Source organism: Puma concolor, chromosome B3, assembly GCF_028749965.1.
Source record: "Puma concolor isolate L17-30 chromosome B3, mPumCon1.1.hap2, whole genome shotgun sequence".
In the NCBI taxonomy this organism is placed as follows: domain Eukaryota; kingdom Metazoa; phylum Chordata; class Mammalia; order Carnivora; family Felidae; genus Puma; species Puma concolor.
In genome coordinates, this window is record NC_141672.1 from 77,269,813 (window position 1) to 77,294,985 (window position 25,173).

The window sequence follows — 25,173 nt, forward strand, 5'->3', positions numbered from 1 at the left end:
GCTACCTCGCGCGAGCCTAACACCCTAGGGGCAGGAAATGGTGGGCCTCAACATATGGGGAGCCGAGGTCAGTGGGACGTGCGGCCGTCTGGCGCGTGTGGGGATAGTTAGGCCCCTGAGGGAGAATCGACTTTTCCATCTCCCCACCTTTGCCTCACTTGTTTCCTGGGTCTGGAATTCTCTCTCCTAGGCTCAGGCCAACTCACGTCCAAACCTGTTGCAGTTAACTGCTCTGGCTGAAAATCTTTTTTGTAAAAGTATAAAAATATATAAAAGTTGTCTTGTAAGGGCCTCCCCCTGAATGGCTGTGTATATAGAGTGCGGGCGAACACTCGGGACAAGGGTCACAGTTTAGGGGTTTTCTTTTGCAAACTGGGGCCTCTCAGACCGTAGGGCGCAGACATGTGCATACAGCGTTTATAGACAGTGTTCTTCTGTACCAAACAGTGGTCTTGGGTTTTCGAACCGTAGACTTCAGGCAGCGATCTAGGTAGGATCAAATAGAAGCCAAAAGAACACATCTGAGGGAAAATTAAAATTAGCTCCCAGCCTTTCCAATTCGCTGCCAGAGTTGGCTCGCAGTCGCCTCCTCCCTAGAACCTGTGCCGAACAGGATCCACTTGTTCACACATGCTTGGTGAAGCTCAAACTCTTTCTTTGGGACAGGAATAAGGTCTGGACAAAGCAACTCTAGAAGACCCCCCAAAGAAACAAGAGAGCGATGGATTCTTGGGTGACACCAAAACTGGAGCTCCTCCTTCGAGCCGGAATCGAACCAGCGACCTAAGGATGACCGCACGGGAAGCGCACTACAGTCCTCCGCTCTACCAGCTGAGCTATCGAAGGGGGCACACGTAGCACCTCTCCAGAGTCACCTATTCAGGACATCCATAAACAGAGGCGCGTGGGAAAAGATCTTCTGCCGGCGAGCGGACACTTCAGAATCACAAAGCCAGCGTGTGAAAAAAGTCCCGCTTCCGCAGTTCTGGGGACAGCCCTTCTAGAGTGGGATTCCCCTCTTTCAACCAAAGGGTTCCAAAGCAGGGCCAACCCATGAGCTCTTCACAGGCACCCCCAGGTCCCTTGCATCACGTGGCCGCGCGGGGCGGGGGCATCTGCTCGCCCGGGGGCCGTTGGCTGCGGCGTTTGGAGACGCGGTTCTAGCCGCGGTACCCGGCGCCAGGCGGAGGGCGGGCCTCGGGACTCAAGCCTGCGCCCCTTCCCGTTCCCTCCCTTCCTGCGCTCGCCTCCCAATCCAGGCGCGGCTGCACTGGCGAGCTGCAGCTCTCTTCCGTTTACACGTCCACAGACTCGGGGAGGCGGAGGATGTGGAATATGGCATGTACGGGTAAGCCCGATGTTTCTGTGAGAAGACTTCTGGAGAAAATATTTAAAGGTTTTTGTAAAGAGGAATCCACAGTTCCTTCGAGTCAGTAACAAACTTAGTGACCCAAGTCTCGACCTTACTTTTCCCGCTGGCATACTGAAGGTGTTCGAAAACCCACTGAAACGGGACACCTTGCTGGAGTGCCCACACTCCAGAATCCCTCGCCCGGACGGCTCCTCCCCTTTGGCGAGGGGAGCTTGTTCTGGGTTCCAAGCCTGCCAGAGGGTTGGACCCCATTCTTTTCCCCCACCGCCATCAGCCCCGCTAGGGCTCCCGCCGCCCTCAGAGAGGGCTTTCGCGGCCTGGTCAACAGAGTCTGGACGTCCGCGGGGCAGGCAGCGCTTCCCGCCGCTTGTAATGGCCTCCGCCACAATCCAGGCAGCAGAGCTGCACTTGCGCAGTAGCGCCTACGAGGTGGCTGCTGTGCGTGGTTTATTCGGGTTGTCAGCCCTGCGGCGAGAAGATATAAGGACCGAATTTCGTCGGGGGTTAAAGTTACTGGAGAGAGAAGGGGTCCAGGAGTGAGAGAGATTTTAAAACAATAAGAAAGAACAAGCAGGCCCCAGCGAGATTTGAACTCGCGACCCCTGGTTTACAAGACCAGTGCTCTAACCCCTGAGCTATAGGGCCTTGCGGGCTAACGTCTCGCTTCTTTCTTTGAAAAGGAAAGTTTTTAATGCTGGTTCTTTGTTAGAGGATCAAGTGTAGGAGGCAGATCAAATCCGAATTTCATTTCAATCAATTTACTTTTGGAATTCGGTCAGCAGGCTCCTGCTAGGGATAACACAGTGTGAAGGCCAGTAACAGCAACCACCACTATTTTAAGATTGGAGAAATCTGCTTAACCCAACACAATCTAACACGGTAAAAGAGTCCACCTCCCCGCCCTCACACTGAAAATTAAGAGGGGAAACCAGGCGTAGAGGAAGTTGCCTACCATGGGTCTCTCAGCTGAAACTGGACCTTCCCACTTATTGTCTTGGTGACTCAGGATGGCCGCCGACTTTCAACCGCCTACCTCAAGTTCCTTACATGTAGGGACCTTTCTTACAGCTTGAGTTTCCCCGCCAGAGCAAGCATTTGTTAATTCATTATTTAATTCATTTCTCCATTCAACAGACACTGACTGAACTCTAATTCTGTGCTAGGCACGAGGAACAAGGCATCAGATAGGGTCTTGAACTTGAAGTCCCTGTCATATAGTCTTGTGGAATAAAAGAACTTTACTTTTTTATGAAAGAGAACAGTGAAAAGTAGCTGTGCCAGGTGTGAGGGGGGTAGTGGACAGGGCTGAGCTTCGCAGATTCACAGTGAGCCATCACAGAGGCAGGCCTTCAGGTGGGGATGGGGTTTGAGCTGCACTTGGAAGGGAGATTAAGGCACAAGTCTGGGGGCGGAGTGATCTCTGGTACAAGAAAATATATGAGCAAAGTTGTGAGAGAAAAACGGAGGCATTTAAGGAGCCAAGGCAGAACAGTGGCTGGGGCAGATGTCTGACCTCCTGGAAGCATGGGAAGGTAAGACAGGTTAGTAGGAGACCAAGAGACTTTTGGAATGAGGTTATGCCCTTTAAAAAATTGAAAATGGAAACTCACCAGGCATTGATATGCAGAATGAATTGAAAGGAAGAGAAACCAGAGTCAAAGGAACATCAGAGACTGGCCACTGTACAGGTACTCAACTATAAAGCTGCAAGAGGGTGACAGTTATGGGACTGGAAAGGAAGGAAGAAATGAGGGAGAGAGAGGGAAAGCAGATTCAGCTGAAGTTAAATATGAATAAAGAGTCAGTCCAGAGTCAGGGAGGACTCTCAAATATTATACCTCAAAAAAGCAAGATGATATTTTCAGAGGGGAAAAAAAAGTCCAAAGGAGAGATAGGTATTTGGAATGGACAGAGGGGTGAATTGCTGGGATTTAGGTAGGCTGGATTTGAAGTGAGATTGGAGGAGTTTATGAGAATTGTACAATAGCTAGAATACTTGTGTCCTGAAGTCCACAGATTAATAGGCCATGATTAGATCAATTTACATGAATTATCCACTGAGTTAGAGCCTCTAAGAGTCATGTGCTCTTGAAGGAAGAGAGTACAAAAGGAAAACTGAGAAAGTCTGAACATGAACTGAATAGCTCTGTTGCAGGCATTTGTCCTATGAGTGACTCCCCAACATTTTTGAACATTGTCCTTATATTTGGTAATTTCACATAATATAAGTCTGTCTTAGAAAACTTGCTTTCCCAGCTGGGTGGACATGTGACCTAGGTTCCACCAGTAAGATTAATCCAAGGAAGATTTCAATTTAGATATATAAAACAGGAGTGAATGACACCAGAGGGAAATCCCATGTTTTTTCAATGGTGAGATAAAGGGCTTTCGTAAGTCTGTAGACCGTTATCTTTCTTTGGGCTGGGAAAATTCTTGGTAAACTTTTCAAATGCTGTTTTCCTATATTTTTCTTTCTTCATTTATGAAACTGGAGTTAAACCTTCACACCTCCTCCTTCATTTCTTTTAACTTCTCTTCCATATTTTCTTTTTGTCTCTCCAGGTTACATTCTGAATAACATACTCGTAATATACTACTGCTCTCTACAGCTGTGTTTAATCGGCTGTTATATCTGCCTACTGAGTCAATTGTACTTATAAATTCTAATTTTCAATTCTAGAAGTTCTATTTTATTCTTTTTTAAAACTATGAAGCCAAAAATTTTTCCAGTTTTACTGAGATATTATTGACATACATCACTGCATAAGTTTAAGCTGTACAGCATAATGGTTTGACTTCCATATATTGTTAAATGATCACTGCTTTGGCTTAGTAGCATCCATTATCTCATATAGATACAATAAAAAGAGAGACCAAAAAAAAAAGAAAAAAGTTTTTCCTTGTGAGGAGAACTCAGGATTTATTCTTTGAGTGATTTTCATATATATCCTAGAACATGGGTAACTGTAGTCATCAGGTGTCCATTACATGTACTTAAGTACTTATTTATCTTGTAACTGGTAATTTGTACCTTTTAACCACCTTTCTCCTATCCCCCTCTCCCCAACCCCTGCCTCTGGTAACCACAAATCTGATCTCTTTTTCTATGATTTTGGGGGGGGGGGTTGTTTGTTTTTGTTTTTAAATTCCACATATAAGTGAGATCATATAGTACTTGCCTTTGTTTGACTAGTTTCACTTAGCATAATGCCCTCAAGGTCCATCCATGTTATCCCAAATGGCAATATTTCCTCATTTTTATGGCTAAATAATATTCATATATTATTATATTACATGTTGTGTGAGATATTATATATTAGATACTATATATTATATATAACAACTTCTTTATTCATTCGTCAGTGGACACTTAGGTAGTTTTCATGTCTTGGCTGTTGTAAATAATGCTGCCATGAACATGCAATTGCAAGTATTGTTTTAAACTAGTGCTTTCAGGGGTGCCTGGGTGGCTCAGTCAGTTGAGTGTCTGACTCTCGATCTCAACTTAGGTCTTGATTTCATAGTTGAGACTTGAAGCCCCTGTTGCCCTCTATGCTGAGCGCAAAGCCTACTTAAGAGAAAAAAAGGCAGCATGTTGTTACTTTTGTTTCCTTTGGGTATTTTCCCAGAAGCAGAATTGTTGGATCATATGGTAGTTCTGTTTTTTATTTTTCTGATGATTCTCCGTATTGTTTGCTATAGCGGCTGTACTAGTTTATAATCCCACCAACAGTAAAGCCAAATTTTGTAATTTCTTATTCCTTGCAGACATTTAACCAGCTTGTTTTTTATTTCCTTAAACATAGTAATTATATTCATTTTAATATCTATAATGGATAATTCCAATAGTATTCTATCTACTGTTGTAGGTAATTCTTACTCAAGTCACTTTGTTTCACTTTGTTTCCTTGTGTAATTGGTCATCTTTTTCAATGAGCACTGCTCAATGTCTTTTCAAAATTATATGCAGTGAATTTGGGGGGCCAAGATGAAGGAGACTTCCTGGGGGGGAAAATATATATATATATATATGTGTGTATATATATATATATTTATATATATATGTGTATATGTGTATATATATATGTATATATATATATATGTATATATATATGTGTATATATATGTGTATATATATATGTATATATATATGTATATATATATATATATATATATATATATATATATATATATATACATATATATATATAGCTTCGGTTTCTCCCAGGCACCTGGAGCACCATCAACCCAAAAGGACACTAAAAAAATGTTAGTGGCCAGACATTTGCTGAGCCTCCAAGATGATGTTACCAAGCTGTAAATCAGGGAGAATGGAAACCTGCAGTCACAGCCTCTCATTCTTTCTGTTTTCCCTTGCTAAGCTCAGCTGATTTCTGCTGAGCTCCATAACCATTATTGGAAGTAGGAGGATAGAGGTAGGTTTACTTCTTGTTCATCTTATGGGAACAGCTCTTTAATATTACGAATTTAAACTTAATATTTGGGGAGAATGTCTCACCAGACTTTCTATTTTTGCTAGGTGCTGGGTCTTGACATCTGTCCCTCTTGTTTCTCCCACCCAAAGAGGCTGCCAAAATTCTAGCCCAGTTTTGCAGTAATTAGCAAGTGTCTTCAGAGCTACAAAGGTCAATGCTTCCCTTACCTCTCAGATTCTGTCTTTTGTTTAGATTCTGGCCTAGTCGTTGCTTACTACCATTTAAAGTATTTTGATGCTTTTAAGAAGATTTGGTAAAATCTTATCCAATATTCTTATCATTTTTCCTCAAAGAGTTTGGTCCAAATTAATTAGCCCACAATTACTAGAAAGGACATTAGAGTTGGAAGAGCTGTAACATCAATCATATTCTACCACATGAAGTGAGAGGCAGAGAAGGCATTACTGTAGGAAGAACACAAGGGAGAGCATGGGGAGGTGATAGTGAGAGAGGGAGCCTGCCTGCACACCTTCTGAGTCCCTGGCTGTGGCCCACTCCAGAGGCCTCAGCATGCTCCACTTTTGGAATCTATGAGATTTTCCTGGATCCTTACAGAAATCCTCCTTTTTTATTTTAGGAAAAATTGTTTTCAACTTAAAGACTCTCAAGTACCCTAAAGTGCTCTCAGTCTGTGCCTCTTTACCTTACCGCTTTTGTCTTCTAATATTCAGATCAACATTTACCCCATGACAGGTGTATATTGACAACAGATCTCTGTTCCAGTCAACTCGATCCACTTATAATTCCCCAAACAGAACTCACACCTTTTTCAGTTGTGATCATTTGCTTATCATTTCTTCAACTAGAGTGATTTCCCCTTCCACCTTACCTGTCAAACACTACTTATCCTGGAAAGACCATCTCACTGTTCTAACTCAGAAAGCCTTTGCTGTTTACCAAATAGATTTCATCTCTTCTCTCCTCTGAAATCCATGATACTTTTTCTTATCCTTGCTGTTCTTTCCATTTCACTCCCACTCTCAAAAGACTAAAGAGGACACATATAATGGAGGTGACCCATGGCACCTAGGAAGTAAGCATCCAGCCTGACATTACCCACTCAACGTATATTCAGTTGCTTATGAAATTATCAAATTGTTCTGTTCCCCTTCCCATATTTCTTCATCTTATATGAAAGACTGTCAAAAGATAACACATATTTTAATTTTATTTTTTAGTCTTCCAGACCTACTTCTAAGTTGTGGTTTCCTATCTATTCCTATTTTTCTTATTTTACTTTTTAAAAAAGATTTTATTTTTAAGTAATCTCTACACCAAGGTGGGGCTTGAATTCACAACCCTGAGATCAAGAGTTGCATGTTCTACCAATGGAGCTAGCCAGGCATCCCACCTGTGTCCATCTTTTTGAAAATGCAAAGGAAGATACAAAGAAAGAACAAATGAGAAGGCAAAGAAAAAGGGAAGGAGATTCTAGTGCACTTAGCTATGGACTACTAAGTTTATTTTGTTTTAAGAATCATATGCAAAAAAAAAAAAAGAATCATATGCATTAACGGGGCGCCTGGGTGGCTCAGTTGGTTGAGCATCTGACTTCTAATTTCAGTTCAGGTTGTGATCTCATGGTTTGTTGAATGGAGCCCATGCACTGATGGCAAGGAACCTGCTTAGGATTCTCTCTCTCTTTGCCCCTCCCCACAAGCATGCATGCTGTCTCTCTCTCTGTCAAAATAAATAAACATTAAAAAATCATATACATTAATATAACGTCCTCAGCTTATACCTCAGCTCCTTGAGGGGAAGGTTGTATTGTTTATACTTCTGAGTCTCCAGCTACCTAGCCAAGAGACCAGCACATCTCAGGGCATTAATAAGTATTTGAAATGGAGAGCTAACAAATGCAGATATATGTGCAAAGAAAAAAGGATATCATAACCCACAGAAATCTGGACTACCATGGAATCTTTTACTTTCCTCTTCCTGGAATTCTTGGTAAAACAAACACTAAAAATCTCCAAGGGCATTCCAGCTCTCATACAGTTTAAGTGTAAATTCCAGGAAACCAGGTGGCACCTGAATTCAGGTGCCAATTCTCATATGTATGTGGTCACTAAATGGTGTGCCAGATACCAGCACACACAGCATCCTCATGGAAAAGGGGAGAACTTACCTAAACATAAACATATGGTTACCTACTGAGAGTGAGAATCTCTAAGGTAATGTCCTCAACCAAACACTAAGCAAACACTAAGTAGAATCAGTTTGATGTGGCATGTGCCTTCAGCCCTGCTGGGCAGGTTCCCCTGGAAAATGTCTTGCCTCCTCTCTCAAGTTAGTGCATAGTTTCAGACTCCCAAGGAAACATGCTTTCCACTGGGAGAAGCCTCATTCTGTCCTGCTAAGTGGATGACCAGTGCCAGCCACCTTTCAGCTTTTCTTCAGGCCTGAACAATGCTGGGTGTGGTCTGAGCTGCATCTGGGTGCTCTCAGGTTTGGCAAGTAAGATAGGCAAAGGGGATGTTTCTTGGACTCAGCTTCTACAAGACTCTGCGTTTCTAAGACCTGGAGGGAATGGCCTTCAATCCCAAATAGGTTGAGCTTAATTGCAGGATTTGAGCAAGAGATTTCATGTTTTTAACAGTGTGAGGAAACTAAGACTGGGTATTTATGGGATCAGAGCAAATGAAAACACAGTAGAGAATGTCACAAAACTCCCCAGAAACTGACTGAGATGAGTGGCCATGGAAATGCAGGTCCTTTAAAGGATGTGCGGTTCAGTTCTTTGACTCATGATGTGATTCTCATGACATGTGATTCTCACTTTGGACACCAGAGGACCAGGGTTCAAACCTGTAAGATCCAAACCTATGATGCTTAAACTAAAAACAATAGTTACTTCCCAAGACTTCATTTCTGCATTTCATTCGTGTCCACACCCCCATTTTGGACCCAACAACCTTGTAAGACTGTTCTGTCCCATCTATTAAAAGATTCAAACTTTGCAGTATCCTAAACACAAAATGGAGAAATGTGGCATATAGCCGTACATAGCTCAGCCAGAAGAGGGGAGGACAGTAGGGCTTAGTGTATAGCTATCCTTGAGCCGCTGATTCCCTCGACCAGCTGGGGAAGGGTGGCAGCTGACTTTCTACAAAAGTTGATGGCTTGCTTTTTAAAATTTAAGTTCATTTATTTATTTTGGGGGAGAGGGAGAGAGAGGGAGAGAGCGAGCAAGCGAGCAGGGGAGGGGTGGAGAGAGAATCCCAAACAGGCTCTGTGCTGTCTAAAGGAAATCTTTTAAGAATTGAAAAGTCAAGCCCTACCCTACAAACATTTGCCTGGCGCCCTGGAATTCCTGCTGACTTATTCTGCTTTCCATAGCCCCTTTAAATATCACCTGCAGATTACTCTGGTCTCTGTAAAAAGCTTTCTCTTGCTACTTCTGTTCAGACCTTCCACTACTGTCTTCTTGCCTTTGATTTCTTTCTCCCTACACTGCTCATGGCTGTCCAACTTTTTTTCTTTTGGGATCATTTTGTAAGCACTGTTCTCAGGCATTATGCCCAGGTGAACCACAGGAATGCAGAGGGACTGAGTGGCTGGCTAGCTGGCTACCTCACTAGAGGAAGAATGTTTAATGGAACTCAAGTTTTTAGGTATGCAAAAGAGAAAACTTGAGGGACATCATCACCATCCTCAAATACCTGATAGGCTGCCGTGAGGAAAGAGGAAATAGAAGTATTCTTGGTGATACAAGAGAACCAACTCTCAAGTTACAGGAAATTGTTATTTATAGACATGTGTATGCATATACTTCCAAAAAATCCTTTTTACATTTATTTATTTTTTGAGAGACAGAGCACGAGTGGGGGAGGGGCAGAGAGAGAAGGAGACACAGAATCTGAAACAGACAGCACAGAGCCCAATGTAGGGCTCGAACTCACAAACCACAAGATCATGACCTAAGCCAGGGTTGGACACTTAACCAACTGAGCCACCCAGGTGCTCCTATATATGCATATACTTAACTAAATGTGTAAAAGACTCATACACTGAAAATTATAAAACATTAATGAAGGAAACTAAAGAGGACACAGATAAATAGAAAAACATCCTGTGTCCATGGATTGGAAGAATCCAAACTATCCAAAATTGTTAAAATATCCAAACTACCCAAAGTGCTCTACAGATTCAAGGCAATCCATATCAAAATCCCAATGGCATTCTTTATAGAGATAGAAACAAACAATCCGAAAATTCACAGGAATTCACAAAGGTCCCTAATGTAAACTATGGTTCTGGGTGAGAATGATGTGTCAGTGTTGGTTCATCTATTGTAACAGATACACCACCGTGGTGTGGGATGTTAATAATGGAGGAGGCTGTGTATATGTGGGGGCAGGAAGTATATGGGAACTCTTTATACTTTCTTTAATTTTTTAATGCTTATTTATTTTTGAGAGAGAGACAGAGTGGGAGCAGGGGAGGGGTAGCGAGAGAGAGGGAGACACAGAATATGAAGCAGGCTTGAGGCTCTGAGCTCTCAGCACAGAGCCCAACGTGGGGCTCTAATCCATGGACTGGATTGCGAGATCATGACCTGAGCAGAAGTTTGACCCATAACCTACTGAGCCACCCAAGCACCCAAACTCTTTGTACTTTCTAATCAATTTTGCTGTGAACCTAAAACTGCCCTAAAAAATAAACTCTATTTAAAAACCCCACAATATTTCTGGATTTCCACGTATCTAATAATGCAGCTTGTTATAAAACATAAATATAAAAAGCAAAATATAACAAGCAAATATAAGAAGCAAAATATAAGAAGCATTGTAAGAATAAGATACATAAGACGCAAAAGTTGACAGAACTAAGAGGAGAAATAGAAAAATACACAGTTATCGTCGGATATTTTAACAATCCTCTCTCAGTAGGTGTTAAACAAGTAGACAAAATATCAGTAAGGGCATAAAAGGTTTAATCAACACAGTAAATATATATATGGTTGTGAGAGGTAATAGAATAGATTCCTCAATAAATTTTGCATAAATTTTACTATGCATCTTTGAGTAGCTCAGTTGATAGAGTGGAGGACAGTAGGATGCACATCCTGGTAGACATCCTTAGGTCTCTGATTAAGATCAAAGGAGAGTTCAGGTATTGCACACTACTGACAAGGGTGTGGACTCCACCTTGTCTAAGCCCATACAATGGACATGATAAAAAAAAAACACACTTGGACTTAGAAAATCAAGTGAAATAGATTGTAAATATAAACTCTATTTATAATTTGTTTTTTCTCTGCATACTGGGTACAATTGCAGGATTTCTGCCCCCATAGTCATACAGAAGTCTGTGGTAAGTCTTTGAAATTAGGAGACCAAATATTCTACTTTTGAGAGTTGAACAAAAAAGGAACCACACAGTAGTGGGTGACATTCCCTGTTCTTGGGCTGAGATCTTGCAGGTGCATTGTTCTGGGACCTCAGCCTTCCCAGGCTTAAAGTCTCTGAAGTTCTTTCACAGATGAGAAAGATCTCCAGCAGCAAGTTTTCTGGGGGCCTCAGGCGATTGTTTTGGGCATGTACTGAACTTTCCAAATGGTCCAGGAGAGGGTAAGGCTGCAAGCATTTCTCCTAGTTTCTCCTGCACCCTTGCTTATCATTATGTCTTACCCAGCATGACAAATAAACATGCCCAGAGATCACAGAAGATAGCACCATTTTCCATTTTCTGTGGTTCATTTGAGATCTCTGTGTTTCTACAGGTGGGTGTCCTTAAGTGGAAGCTCTATCGAAATCCCAAAGGGTGGTAAAGTGGCCACTACCATTGTCCAGTATTGGGAGGCCCTTTTCCCTGTCCCTAACATTAGGATTCACTAGGGGTGCCTGGGTGGCTCACTCAGTTAAGCATCTGACACTTGGTTTTGGCTTAGGTCATGATCTCATGATTAGTGGATTTGAGCCCCACATCGGACTCTGCGCTGGTGGTGAGGAGCCTGCTTGGGATTCTCTCTCTCTCTCTCTCTCTCTCTCTCTCTCTCTCTCTCTCCCCCCCTCTCTCTCTGCCTCTCTCCTGCTTGTGCTCTTGCTCTCTCTCAAAATAAATAAACTTAAAATAATTAAAAAAAATCAGGCTTCACTATTTTGCTAGGCTTTTCTCCCTCACTTATAAATTTATTTTATTTGTGATTTCTCATTTATTCCCACTGCTGTCAATTAAGCACACATATCTTCCCTGGACACTGCTCTCAAGAGGTCTCAGGTCTTTGACTTCCTCAATTCTTTTTCCTCACTTCTACCAGAATTCTAAATTACAAAACTGATCTCCAGGGCAGTGGTTCTCAAAGCATGTTCCCTGGCTCAGTAACACCATCAGCTCGCAACTTATGAGAAATGCAAGTTCTCAGGTTTACTAAATGAGAAATTGCAGGGGTTGTGTCCAGCAATGGCTTTTTAACAAACCCTGCAGGTGATTGGGTGCACGTTGAAGTTTGAGAACCACTGCTCTGTGCTTAAAACCCTGTCCCTCTCTCCAGTTATTTGTCTCCACACAAGTGGCCCCAATGTGCCTACACCTATACCCTTGAAAATGCATTACAGTTCTTTTTCTGAGAGCCCCACAGAATATGTCAGAGTTAGCATTGCTCTCTTTATGTTGAAGCTTATGGGATTCCAGAAAGAGATCTCTGCCTCTACGCCCTTTTTCCCCTTTTTATAAGGACACCAGTCATATTAGATTAGGGCCCACACTAAAGACTTCATTTTAACTTGATTACCTCTGTATAGACCCTGCTTCTAAATATGGTCACATTTTGAGGTACTGGGGATTTGGACTCTATAGATCTTTTTTTCGAGGGCGGGGGGCAGGGGAGAGGGGGACAGGATTCCACCCATAACAAGGACCGTAGAATTTTACAGGAGGCTCTTGGGGGGGTGGGGAATATCCTTTATGTGTCCCAACACCACCATGGGATTATTTTTCCCTTCTCTTGGGAAGCATAATTGATTAATAGACAATGACTATTGTCTATTTTTAGGAAAGTAAGCCCGGTCTGGCGGCTTCTTCCCTGACATAGGCTGTATATTTGCAAGAGAGAGGGAAGCATAAAGCATAACCATACACAACCTCCCTGTTTAAAGCTCTTTGTGTAAAGTTGCCCCCAAATATCCTTAATTTTATCAAATAAATAATGTTAGCCAAATATGATTGCATGCCACGAGGGAGCCACAATTTCCATCTTCAGAAGGCAGAAAATTAGCCGAAACATCACCCAACCCACATCCCCCAGCCTTTCTTTGTGACACAGGCACCTGTTTTTCTCTGAAGACTAGGCACTAACTGAATTTATTTCTCTGCTACTGCCACACACTAGCAAAAGAGACACATCAGCTATTGGCATTCTGTAATTTCCACTTAGATGTAATCAAAAGGAGCATGGAAACCAAAGTTTGGTAGGCCCAGAACAGAAACGCTGACATTTGGAGAACTGAGGTGTGTCTACCTTCCCTGTGTCAAGAAGAGAATAGGTGTGAATCTTTTTTCTCCCCCATTCTGGAACCTGGCTTGGGCTTCCGGGGAAGATGAGAAGAGGGAAGTTCTCCGGTATTCCTGGGTGCTAGGAGCACCCGTGCGGGCTCAGAATCACGGCTCTGTCCCCAGGGAAGGGCGTCTCTGGCTATCTCCGTCCGTAGTCGCCCGTAATAACAGGCGCCACGTGGCTACTACTGATCAGGGGAAAGGGGACCTGTCTGGCAGACGAAGAGTTAGTTCTAAAGAAAGGGACAGAAGGCTTCCCAGCAGCAGGAACCGATGCATTCTGACACAGCCTTCCTTTCGGGCAAGCAAGACGGGGGTGGGGGGGGGGGGGGTGGGGGGGGTGGGAGGAAGACTCTGTAGACTCTGTTCCGTCCAGACTAGGGAGCTGGGGGAGATTGGCACCGCCTATTTGCAGTTAGGTCTCAAAGGAGCAAAAGGGAACCAGGAGGCAAGCTTTTTTTCTCGGTGGTTTTAATTCACGTCCTACGCTTCCTGGAGACTCGAAGACTTCTCTCCTGGCTTCGGAACCGAAAAGTATCAAACTCAAAATGTAGCAAAACTGCTGCTTTGGTCTTCTTTACCCCACCAGCCCCACCCCGAAGCTATCTGGAGTCTAAAAGAGTTCATTCATCCGTTCAATAAATACTTTCTGAGCGCTTATTAGGTGCTAGGCGGAAGCTGACGCGACCCCTGTCTTTGGAATGCTCTTAGGTTCTAGATCCCAAGAGCTTCGCTTCCGGAGCGGATGGTTTGGTTTGAAGATCTTTCCCTTTAGCTACTGGAGTGAGAAGAGCTGTTCCGAGGTGGGCGGATGCAGATTGGAATCCTAGTGGAGCGAAGCAGGGAGGGAAGAGTCTCTTCCTTAGGGTCCTTTGGTGATACCTACAATCTTGGTCCCAGGTTGAAGGTTTAAAGACCAACGCTGAAAAAAAGAGCAGAAATGTATAAGTAGGAAGTGTAGGCAGCCCACTTTCGTGGATTTGGTAGCGTGGCCGAGCGGTCTAAGGCGCTGGATTTAGGCTCCAGTCTCTTCGGGGGCGTGGGTTCGAATCCCACCGCTGCCAGGGTTTTGTTTCTAGTCATAAGTAGTCACGGCCTTTGCCTTCACTCCAAATAAAACTATAGTACCCCTGCGGGATTTGACCAAAACTCAATGTGTGGATTTTCTGACTACTCGGCTCTTGACTGATGGGGTGGGACTAGTGAATGAAGGACTCCGTTTTACTGGCAGGGAGCTCACAAGCAGATCTTTAAAAGACGCACTCCTCCGGATCCCCGATCCCCCCGCTGTTCGGAAGGGAGAGGATAAGGCCTTGCTGGCCAAAGGATGGCATTTAACCTGGGCACTTAGGAGAGGAGAGGTAGTCTTGGAATCTTGACAGAACCTTGAAAGTGCAGTAAACAGGTAAGGTGGGGCACGGAGGGGAGCAGGGAATGAAGTCAGCCTTTGCTCCTAAGGGTTAACTCGGAAAATTTCAGCAGTTCCACTCAGAGCCAAAGTAAAAAAATTCAGACAGTTGCACAGGGCGCCCAAAGTGTCCCTGTGGTCCCCGGTGCTGCCTCTAGGACCCCTAATGCGTTACCTATAGGATGTTCCGTCTTATTTCTCTTTCCAGGTGCCTCTGGTCTCTCTGCTACTACGGCACCCCCTCCCAACCCACACTCTGTCTCTCCCTCCAAGTTCACCACAGGACAGCAAAGGAGATGTGTTAAGCAGGAAGCTTATGGTCAAGGGAGGCAAGTTCTCACCAGCTCAGGTAAGTGATTCAACCACCAGACTTGAGCCAGGCCAGGAAGACCACTCTGACTCTTACCTAGCCCCCAAAGAGTCCTAGGATGGGTTTGAAGTAAGAATTTGAGCTCCTTAAGGAACATTCTCACTTTCTGGCCTTTGAGGGCAATGCCTTTCCTGCGCCATGTACGTGTATAGCCTTTGGTACCTAGAGGGTGCATTAGGCATGATTTGGATACATACACATGTTTATGAATATATACCGCATTCAGATTTGAATCCAGGCACTGTCCCCTCCTCAAGGCTTTGAGAAGGAGTTCTCTGCTCATTTTAGTAGATGGTGGTGGAACCTGACTGGCCTGTGCCCTAAAGGAGGCAAGAGTTAAGTTTGTCCATGTGGCTTGTTATTCTAGTCAACATCAACAATAGTGACATTTTTGGACCGGATAATTCTTTACTGTGGGGGTCAGAGGTCATGTGTAGTATAGGATGTTTAGCAGTATCCCTGGCCTTTACTCACTGGATACCAGTAATACTGTTTCAGTTATGACAACTGAAAGTGTCTCCAGACATTGTCAGTGTCCCTTAGGAGACAAAATTGTTCTTAAAGACTGAGGGTACAACTATTATGTCCCACTTTGTGGCTTGTTTTCTCAGTCTCTCAACAGTGTCTTTGAAGGGCAAAGTCTCCTAATTTTGATGAAGTACAATTAATCATATTTTTCTTTTATGGATCATGCTTTTGGTGTTGCTTCTAAAAAAAATCTTTCCCTGATACAACTTGATAAAGATATCATTCTAAATATTTTATAGTTTGGGTTTATGATCCATTTTGAATTATTTTTTTATGTGGTGTTAAGTAGGGATCAAAATTATTTTTTAACATTATTGAAAAAACTACCTTTCTAAAGAACACATTTATCGTGATGAGCACTGAGTAATGTGTATAGAATTGTTGTATCACTATCTCATACACCTGAAACTAATATAACACTGTGTTAGCTATCCTGGAATTAAAATTAAAAACTTAATAAAAAATAAAAAGTAAATTAAAAAAGACTGCCTGTCTCTACTGAATTGCCTTTGAAACTTTGTCAACAATCAATAGATAATTTATGTATGGTTCTATCTCTGTACTCCTGTTTCATAGATCTATTTTTTATATTTTAATACCAATACTATGGTCTTGATTAGAGCAGCTTTTATGAGTCTTGATGTCAGTCAGAGTGAGTTTGCTCCAACTTTGTTCTTCTTTTTAAAGTTGTTTTGGGCATGCTATATCTTTGAATTTCCATAGGAATTTTGGAATTAGCTAGTCAATTTCTAAAACAAAGGAAAAAGAAAAGAAAAGAAAAACCAAGTCACATGGCTGGCTCAGTTGGAAGCACATGGGACTCGTGATATCATGAGTCATGAGTTTGAGCCCCGTTTTGGGTGTAGAGACTACCAAAAATAAATAAACTTTAAATTAAAAAAAACATGTCTTAAAAATACATTTAAAAACCTTGTTATTTTGATTAGGATTGCATTGAATCTATAAATCAACTTAGGGATAATTGATATCTTAATGATATTGAATCTTCTCATTCACAAACGTGAAATGATCCAAGGATCCTTGTATTTAGGTTTTCTTTTATCTATCTCAGCATTTTTTTTTCTGGTGTACAAATCTTGGACATATTTTGTCCCTAAGTATCTCACATTTAATGTAAATTGGATTGTTTTTAAAATTGTCAGTTTCTGATAGTTCATTGCTAGGTACAATTATATATATATATAGATATAGTATATAGACAGTAATATATGCAATTAATTGTAATATTTGCTTTCTATCCAACAACTTTGCTGGATTCACTTATTAGTTACAGCTTTCTGTAGATTCTGTAGGAATTTTACATAGATTTTCATGTTTTCTTGGGATAAAAGATACCTTTACTTGTTTGTTTAAACCTAGATGCCTCCTGGGGCACCTGGGTGGCTCAGTCGGTTGAGCGTCTGACTTCGGTTCAGGAGCCCCATGCTGGGCTCTGTGCTGACAGCTCAGAGCCTGGAGCCTGTTTCTGATTCTGTGTCTCCCCCTCTCTCTCTGCCCCTCCCCCGCTCATGCTATCTCTCTCTGTCAAAAATAAATAAACATTAAAAAATAAATTAAAAAAAAAAAACCTAGATGCCTTCCATTTCATTTTTTTCCCCATTATTGATTGGGCAAGAATCCCCTGCACCATGTTGAACAAAAGTGATGAGGGGTGCCAGGGTGGCGCAGTCGGTTAAGCGTCTGACTTCAGCCAGGTCAGGATCTCGGGGTCCGTGAGTTCGAGCCCCGCGTCGGGCTCCGGGCTGATGGCTCGGAGCCTGGAGCCTGTTTCCGATTCTGTGTCTCCCTCTCTCTCTGCCCCTCCCCCGTTCATGCTCTGTCTCTCTCTGTCCCCCCCAAAAAATAAGTAAACGTTGAAAAAAGAAATTTATAAAAAGTGATGAAAGCAGATGTCCATGTTTACTCCCAATCTTACAGGGAAAACATTCAGTCTTTCATCATTGAGCATGATATTAGCAGAAGTTTTTCATAGCTTCCCTTTATCAGGTTGAGGAAGTTTCCTTCTTTTCCTAATTTGCTGTGAGTCTGTGTCTGGAATGAATGTGGACTTTGTCAAATGCTTTGTCTGCATTTTTTGGTAAGATCATATGATTTTTCTTTTTAGCTTGTTGAAATAATAAATCACATTGATTTTGAATATCAAATCAACTTTGCTTTTCTGGGATAAATCCCACTTGATCCAGATATATTGTTATTTTATATATTGTGGATTCAACTAGCTAAAGTTGTTCAACTAGGAGGAACTGGATTTCATATTTTAGCCCCTGACTGGTGCACTCATTCTTGAGTTACAGCTTCTTACCCTATTCTTGTAAGAGAGATCTTCATTTTGTTGATCCACAACCAACAAAACTGGCAGAAGGAAGAAGTAACAAATACTTGTCCTTGGCTCATGTAATTGCAACTCAACATCCCCAGGCCATCACACTCTAAGACAAAGCCCCTCACTTCCCCCTCATCCCACAACCAGACAGGAACCAAATCTTCTAAAGTGCAACCTGTGCATTTGAGTCTGGAGGAAGCCTGAGCTACACTGCCCCCTGGTGTACGATTTATCCTGTACAATATCCATCAGGATCCCTAGTCTCTCCTAATGTGGAAAGTCTCTGAAGTGTCCTGCAGATCACTCTGGGAGTGGCACCAAACCCTCCCCCAAGATTCCCCGCCTCCCATAGCCTCCCAGATTCCTGGGCTGAACTTTGGGAAGAACGCTGTGGCAGTGGAAGGGGCTTCTCTGTCCCATCTCTTCTATAAACTGTGTAAAAGGTCATGGAAAAGCCAATACTTTAGAATATATTGATAAAGTCAGCTCTGAGGATTAAATGAATGATTTAAGATCCATGCAATCTTGAACTGGAAGGCCCATTCTCAGCTGTCATTTCGGGTATGTATTTGGTCCTAGAACTAAGGCTAGTTCAGTCCAGAGCTCACCCCAGGTGTGTGGGAGGAGATAAGGAGGTGAGAAGCCTTGGGTCATCCTGAGATACATAAAAGAACGAGGCTGAAAGACAAATAGAAGAACATGGAGGGATTAGGGAAGAACCCTTCCGATACGTGGCTCCACGTTATAATCTGTGAACAACTTCACCTCTGTTCCACCACACGGTCCTTACCAAGTCACATGGTCTGGCATGTGGTAGTCAAGCAGCATTGCGACTGCCACTCAGGCATTGAACCTGGCAACTTCTTGGCTGCATCACAGCAGGTATCCAGAGAAACAGCCTGTGTCAAGCAGGTTTGGACATGACAGGCGGGACAAGTGAGAAGTCCTTAAAAGAAATAGAACTGCTTGTTGGAATATCCTCAGGCACTGGTTTTCTATGTTGGCTGCATGTGAGAAACTATAAAATACTGATGCCTGGATACCACCCATAGAGATTATGAGGTAATTGGTCTAGAGCCCAGGTCCACGTCAGAATTTTTAAAAGTTCCACACGTGATTCTAATGAACAGAGCTAAGAACTACTGCTCTAGGGATGTCATGATTATTTTGGCTGTGATGTGCTGGAGCAAAAACCCGACAGAAAGCTCTTTTGAAAACTGGAGGCAGCTATCAAATGAAGGCAACTTGTAAACAGGGACAGAATATCCTGCAATAACAAAAACTGCCTGATGGGAGAGGGGAGCTGCAGGGACTGGCAGTCCCAGTCTGGCCTCTGTGCAGCTGCAGGACCGTCTGCTGTCACTTCTCACTAAAGTGTTTTTCTCAGAAAAATGAGCACATCGTGTCCCTGAGCTCAGAGGAAAGCCTGGAGATGACATTCCTTCCTGGGGCTTGGGCATAGCTCTGCAGTGTGTGTGGAGACCGGCAGAGTTGGTCAGCAGGGAACTTGAGCACTGCTCTCTCTACTGGCCTGGACATTCCCCTGCACAAATTCTGGAGTGACAGGAGCAGTCTCAGAGGGTTGATTTTGCCATGCTTAGATGCCAATGTGGTGGCCTGGGAAACCCCTAAGGTCCTAAAAGCCCTCAGATTCAAAAGAAATGAGCACCCGCTCTATGAGAGCAGAAAGAAGACATCTCCAAGTGTCTTAGGAATGGAGTGTAAAACCATATAAGGGGCTTTGCTTCCTCTGAAGAAATAATTTAGCAGAGACACATGCCTCAACTCTTTGATATCTCACCTAGTAAAAGAAAGGACTGTAGATTTCCACTGGCATCTAGGTTGTTGGTTAGATTCTAGCTCTAAGTAGGTGTTCAGGCATTTGCAAATGCCCTAGATCTCCGTTTGATAAGACATGCTCCCTCGGAGCAAGGATTTTGTGGCTTTAATTAGCTTGAATACTTCATTGATCTTCCCTAAGATATTTGTAGCAAGACGGAGAGGAAGCCAACATAGTCGACACCTGCAAAAGGCCCACAGCCTTCTCTTGTGTTACAAATTTCATTCACTTATTATTCATGTATTCTTCATTCACTCAGTAAAATATTCCTCTTTAAGCCGTGGGTGGGAGATGGACAATCCAGAGTCTACGAGGAAAGTAAACTTTCGCGATGAGCCCTACGGTTCCTCCATCCCTTCCTCCATATGTTCTTGAGATTTAGGACTTCAGAATACAAATCTATGTAATAGAACGGAGATGTAAAGGAAGGTAGTTAACATCAGAAAAAACCAGGCAGAGCCGCTACAAGCTAGCGGTAGCGTGGCCGAGCGGTCTAAGGCGCTGGATTAAGGCTCCAGTCTCTTCGGGGGCGTGGGTTCGAATCCCACCGCTGCCAAGTGAAATTTTTACCAGCAGCGGAACTGAGGTCAGAGGATGACGAATAATCACTCCAGTGTCTACACAGGTAGCACCGGAATGGGTCTGGGGTGAGTACACGAGGGTGAACTTTCAGGTCAAGTGCAGAGAGCGCCTGCTTTCTGGCCTCGGTAGCGCTCTGGAAAGTTTTGCCAACCCGCAACGTTTTGATAAGTCTTCAAAGACGAAGTTCACCAGGAGGTTAAGGGACGGCAAGAAACAAATGTTAAGACTTCACAGTGGCAGGTGTGTCCACAGAAGTAGCTGTCACACGCGGATTGATATAAGGATTGATAGAAGGGCTCAGGAGGGACAGGGAGTGCTTTTTTGTTTTACGTTTTTCCCACTCATAAACGGAAACGCACAGAGGCTTTGCAGCCAGTCCCGGAGCAAAACGTCCAGAGGAAACTCCTTTGGCAAGATCACAGGGCTCAGACCCTAGGGCTGTACTGTCGCCCGCACGTACCTGCAACTTTTACGCCGGTTCCTGGGTTCTTAGGTCCCCGTTGGCCTGTTTCCTGGAGCCTTCCGGCTCGCGTTTCTGCCTCCCCACTCCCAAGCCCCGTTTCTGCTCTCTCGACGCAGTGTCTCCCGGTTCCTCCAGGTCTTCTCGGCCAGGAAGCGAGAAGGAAGGACACGGCTGAGCGAGACTGTCCGAAGATGTGTCTCGGAAAGGAGGCAATGCCCACGGGAGGAGGGGGGTGTTTCGGTTTTCGCAGACCTGAGTCAGGGATCCTTGATGACCAACTTGGAAAATAAGCTCACTGCCCCTAAGCGCTTGCTCTCAGAAAGCCCGAGAAAGTTTCGACCCCAAGTGCGAACTCCTATCAGACATTTTCACGTCTTGAACTGTCAGAACTTCCGAATCTGTGCGTGTGGTTTGGGGGCTCCCCCGAAGAGTGGATGGGTGGAATCCAAGTGCAGTCTAAGACTTGCCCCTCTCACTGTGTCTCTTGGGGGAGGTTGTGGTGAGAGCGCTTTTGGGCAACGGGGAGAAACTTCCTTTCGAGGAGGGGGTGAAGAAACGGAGGTGGCCCGTGTCCTTAAAAGAATGACCAAGAGAAACTTCAAGTTTCTGGGCTGCTTCTCCATCTAGGAGTTCGAATATGGTTGTTCCTCTTTTGCTTAAGCATACTCACTTAACAAAATCACAATCCTTATTTAAAGAAAGCCTTCTGTCCCCGCACTCACCTGGCTCATCTAGAATGGAGAGAAACAGTAATGCTAGACTGGCCTCAATTTAAATTCATGGCGGTGATCTCAAGCGTGTCTGCATGACAATCTTACAAGTTTTCGAGAGTCCTCTACTATATAGGATTCTTAAAGACTGCTGTTTCATCCCTTCTCAAAACAGCCATCACCTCCTCATGCATTCTAATGCTCAGCTTTCTCTTTCACCGAGAAAACAGAAGCAGTCACAGGAGAACTTCTACAAGGTCCTCATCCACCTGCTGCTTTCTGAGTATCTTTAGGACTTCCGTTACTGTGGATGATCTTTGTGAGATCCTAGCTAAGGCCATCTCTACCCTTGGTGCAGGAGATGCCGTCCTCTCTTGCTTACCCCAAAACATTCTTTCCAACACTTGTTTCTTCTCTGTTCTGCGGGATCATTCCCATCAGCCTACACGGCTATTAAGATCCAATTATCAAATAAAAATAGCACGTTCTGGCAGCAGTGATGGGAGCAGATACAAGGCTCGCTTTATACTCACGGTCACTCTAAATCTTCATGCGGCCTTTTCTAGGTCTCTTAGTATCACGCTAATAAGTGGTGCAAAGGCCTGAAATTTGGTTGCATGGGTGGAATGTGAGAATGGACATTTCTGTTTTCTCCTTAACCTCTTTCTCCCCAACGCTGGTAGGAGGTGATGTAGATCAAGATGTATGCACCTTCCACAAATTAGTGAGTGCCTATTTTTTGCCAAGGATTGTCCTTGGCTGGAGGAGGTAAGGTTGTGATCCCAGGGAATTCACTTCCTAGAAGTCAAAGGATTATTTTCTCAAACAAATGGTGATGTTCAACCCAATCACCTTCCATCTAGATTACAAAATGTGAAAATAAGTGAAGAGGTTAAATATGAGGTAGTGTGGCAGAGTGGTCTGAGGTGCAGGGTTTAGGCTATCGTCTCTTGGATTTGTAGGTTTGAATTCCACCACTGCTAATGAATGCTTTGATGTTTTTAAAATTAAAAAAAAATCCATCCTTTAAACTTCTCTTATGTACTAAAAAGTTAGTACAAAAAAATGTGATCAACAGCAGGTGTCTAGTCATTGAGGGAGACCCTCACAATCCAGCCGGGTACATATTACTGATCCCTCAGTGAGAAGACATATAAATTTCCTTTTTCTATAATTTACAGAGAAAAGGGAATTGCTGCTCCATGAAATAATTGAAGTGTTGTGGTCTCCCAAAACCATTCTGATCAAAAAGAACTAGGCCGATTTCAGGTTTGGGGCAAGAAACATACATGAAGAGCTGGCAAGGAAGCAAGAATTTCTGCAAACTACTAGGCCATGGCAAAAGTTCTCAGGAGCCAACAACAAGTTTCCACTGGCCAAAGATGGAACAAACGGATGACCAAAAGGAATACCTACTCCAAAACATTGAATATAAAAACATATAATGATCTCCTAAAGGCAGAAAGAAAAACAACCCATTGATCACCAGTGGGGACAACCAGGGAGAAAATTATTTAATGTGAAATTCGGCAATTAATGGGTTAGAATCAAGCATTATCCCTACCTATTAAATGTACATTCTGTTTAAGATAACCAAGTAGCCCTAGCTGGTGAATAAAACTTGTGTGAAGAGGAAATCAAACCAGTAAATGTGGATGAAATATATAATTGGATATCATGATTTAGCTGTGATGACATTAATATTTAAGGATAAGCTGATGGGGCAATTTGCAATGGAGGGATCAGGCTCTCTGTATGTGAACCCACTGATCAACACTAACATTTAAAATTGAAAGATTATGTGACTTTTGAGCTGATACTCAATACGTGAAGTACGTAGAATTGTTTCTGAAGTACTTTTGTAAAAACTCTAACCTTAATCAAGAATTGACAGTTAATGTTCTATTTTCAAGAAATGAAAGAGCAGTATAAATTAAAATGAAGGAAAGCATTAGATTTGGAAAAACGTATAACATTGTCCAAAACAACTGATTCATTTCTGTATTATCTCACTGGCAGAGAGAGAAAAGAGGAGAGACACAGAGACACTGAAAGAGACTGATCCAAAATAGAGGAGATTTACACACAAAGCAAACAAATATATGCGTAAAATCTGTTTCGCTCTTGATTAGATTAAAACCTCTTTATGTGCCATTTTGAGAAAATCAGGGAAATTTCAATATGCATTATGTAATAAATGTTACAAAAGAATGAATATTAATTTTCTTCGGTATAAATTTGTGGATATGTAATAATGTTCATATGATTAGAGAACCATACTGAAATATAAACGGTGATAATACATGATATAGGTTTGTTTTATATACTTCAGATAAGAGGAAATAGAAGAGGGGACCCAGGCTGGTTCAGCTGGTAAAGCATGAGACTCTTGATCTCAGGATCATGAGTTCAAGCCGCACATCCAGTATAGAGCCTACTTAAAAAAGAAGAAGAAGAAGAAGAAGAAGAAGAAGAAGAAGCAGAAGAAGAAGAAGAAGAAGAAGAAGAAGAAGAAGAAGAAGAAGAAGAAGAAAAAGGGATAGATAAATTAGTAAAACCCTGAAGATTGTTGAATCTGGATAATGATTATGATTATGGTATCTCATCATTTACTTTATATGAAAATTGATAAAATAAAGATAAAAATGAAATTCTTTAGACTTGTGAAAATGTTACATTATTATGCTTAGTATTTACAAAAATCTGATGCAAAACATAAACTTCACTTATGTAGTAAAAACATTCTCATTCTCTAGAACCAAGTAAGACTTACTATTCTATTTTTAGTGTCCTGATATGTATCCCCAATGTGTAGGTGTTGTTTATTTTATATTTATCCTGCTCATCTATGATTGGACTATTTCATTGTGCAGATTAGTTCCCATTGGTTCAGATTACTGTTATTTTAACTACGTTTACCAAAGTTTTCTTTGTACTTCTTACTAAAACTCCTGTAACATTAGGGTTAGATATTCAGGATTAACCACTCATTAAAAAAAATTTTTTAAAAAAAATATTTATTTATTTTTGAGACAGAGAGAGAGAGAGAGCATGAACAGGGGAGGGTCAGAGGAAGAGGGAGACATAGAATCTGAAACAGGCTCCAGGCTCTGAGCAGTCAGCACAGAGCCTGACACGGGGCTCGAACCCACAGACCGCGAGATCATGACCTGAGCTGAAGCCGGACGCTTAAACGACTGAGCCACCCAGGTGCCCCTAACACTCATTATTTTAACATTCACATTTTATATTCTATACCTTGTTACTCTTAATGTTTTGGGGAATAGTTCTCTTAGAGACTGGTAAGTCAGTATATATACATCTGAATAAATAAAATTAGTCAAATCAATTTATTAATTTTTCAATTAATACACTTTATGTTTGGGGACAGTATTATGTTAAATTAAGCACAGAGTACAGAGTTCCCATGTATACTCTAACTGCCCTTCATCCACTGTTGTCTCCTATAATGATAACGTGCACTGCTGTGGTATATTTTGCTGCAGTTGATGAGACAATTTTGAGGGTTTATTAATAATTAAAATCCAAAGACACATTTTCAC

General features: G+C 42.6%; 1 long non-coding RNA gene and 4 other non-coding genes across 5 annotated transcripts; 3 read left to right on the forward strand and 2 right to left on the reverse strand.

Annotated features, from left to right (window-relative positions):
• Positions 1-606: 606 nt before the first annotated feature.
• On the forward strand, positions 607-24,059 carry LOC147580121 (uncharacterized). The gene is made up of 3 exons (XR_015252547.1): positions 607-1,348; positions 14,982-15,122; positions 23,943-24,059. It is a non-coding gene; the product is annotated as an uncharacterized LOC147580121 (long non-coding RNA).
• Positions 756-846, reverse strand: TRNAY-GUA (transfer RNA tyrosine (anticodon GUA)). The gene is given in 2 exon segments: positions 756-791; positions 810-846. It is a non-coding gene; the product is annotated as a tRNA-Tyr (tRNA).
• On the reverse strand, positions 1,945-2,017 carry TRNAT-UGU (transfer RNA threonine (anticodon UGU)). Its single transcript has one exon. It is a non-coding gene; the product is annotated as a tRNA-Thr (tRNA).
• TRNAL-UAG (transfer RNA leucine (anticodon UAG)) lies at positions 14,348-14,429 on the forward strand. Its single transcript has one exon. It is a non-coding gene; the product is annotated as a tRNA-Leu (tRNA).
• On the forward strand, positions 20,330-20,411 carry TRNAL-AAG (transfer RNA leucine (anticodon AAG)). Its single transcript has one exon. It is a non-coding gene; the product is annotated as a tRNA-Leu (tRNA).
• Positions 24,060-25,173: the final 1,114 nt, after the last annotated feature.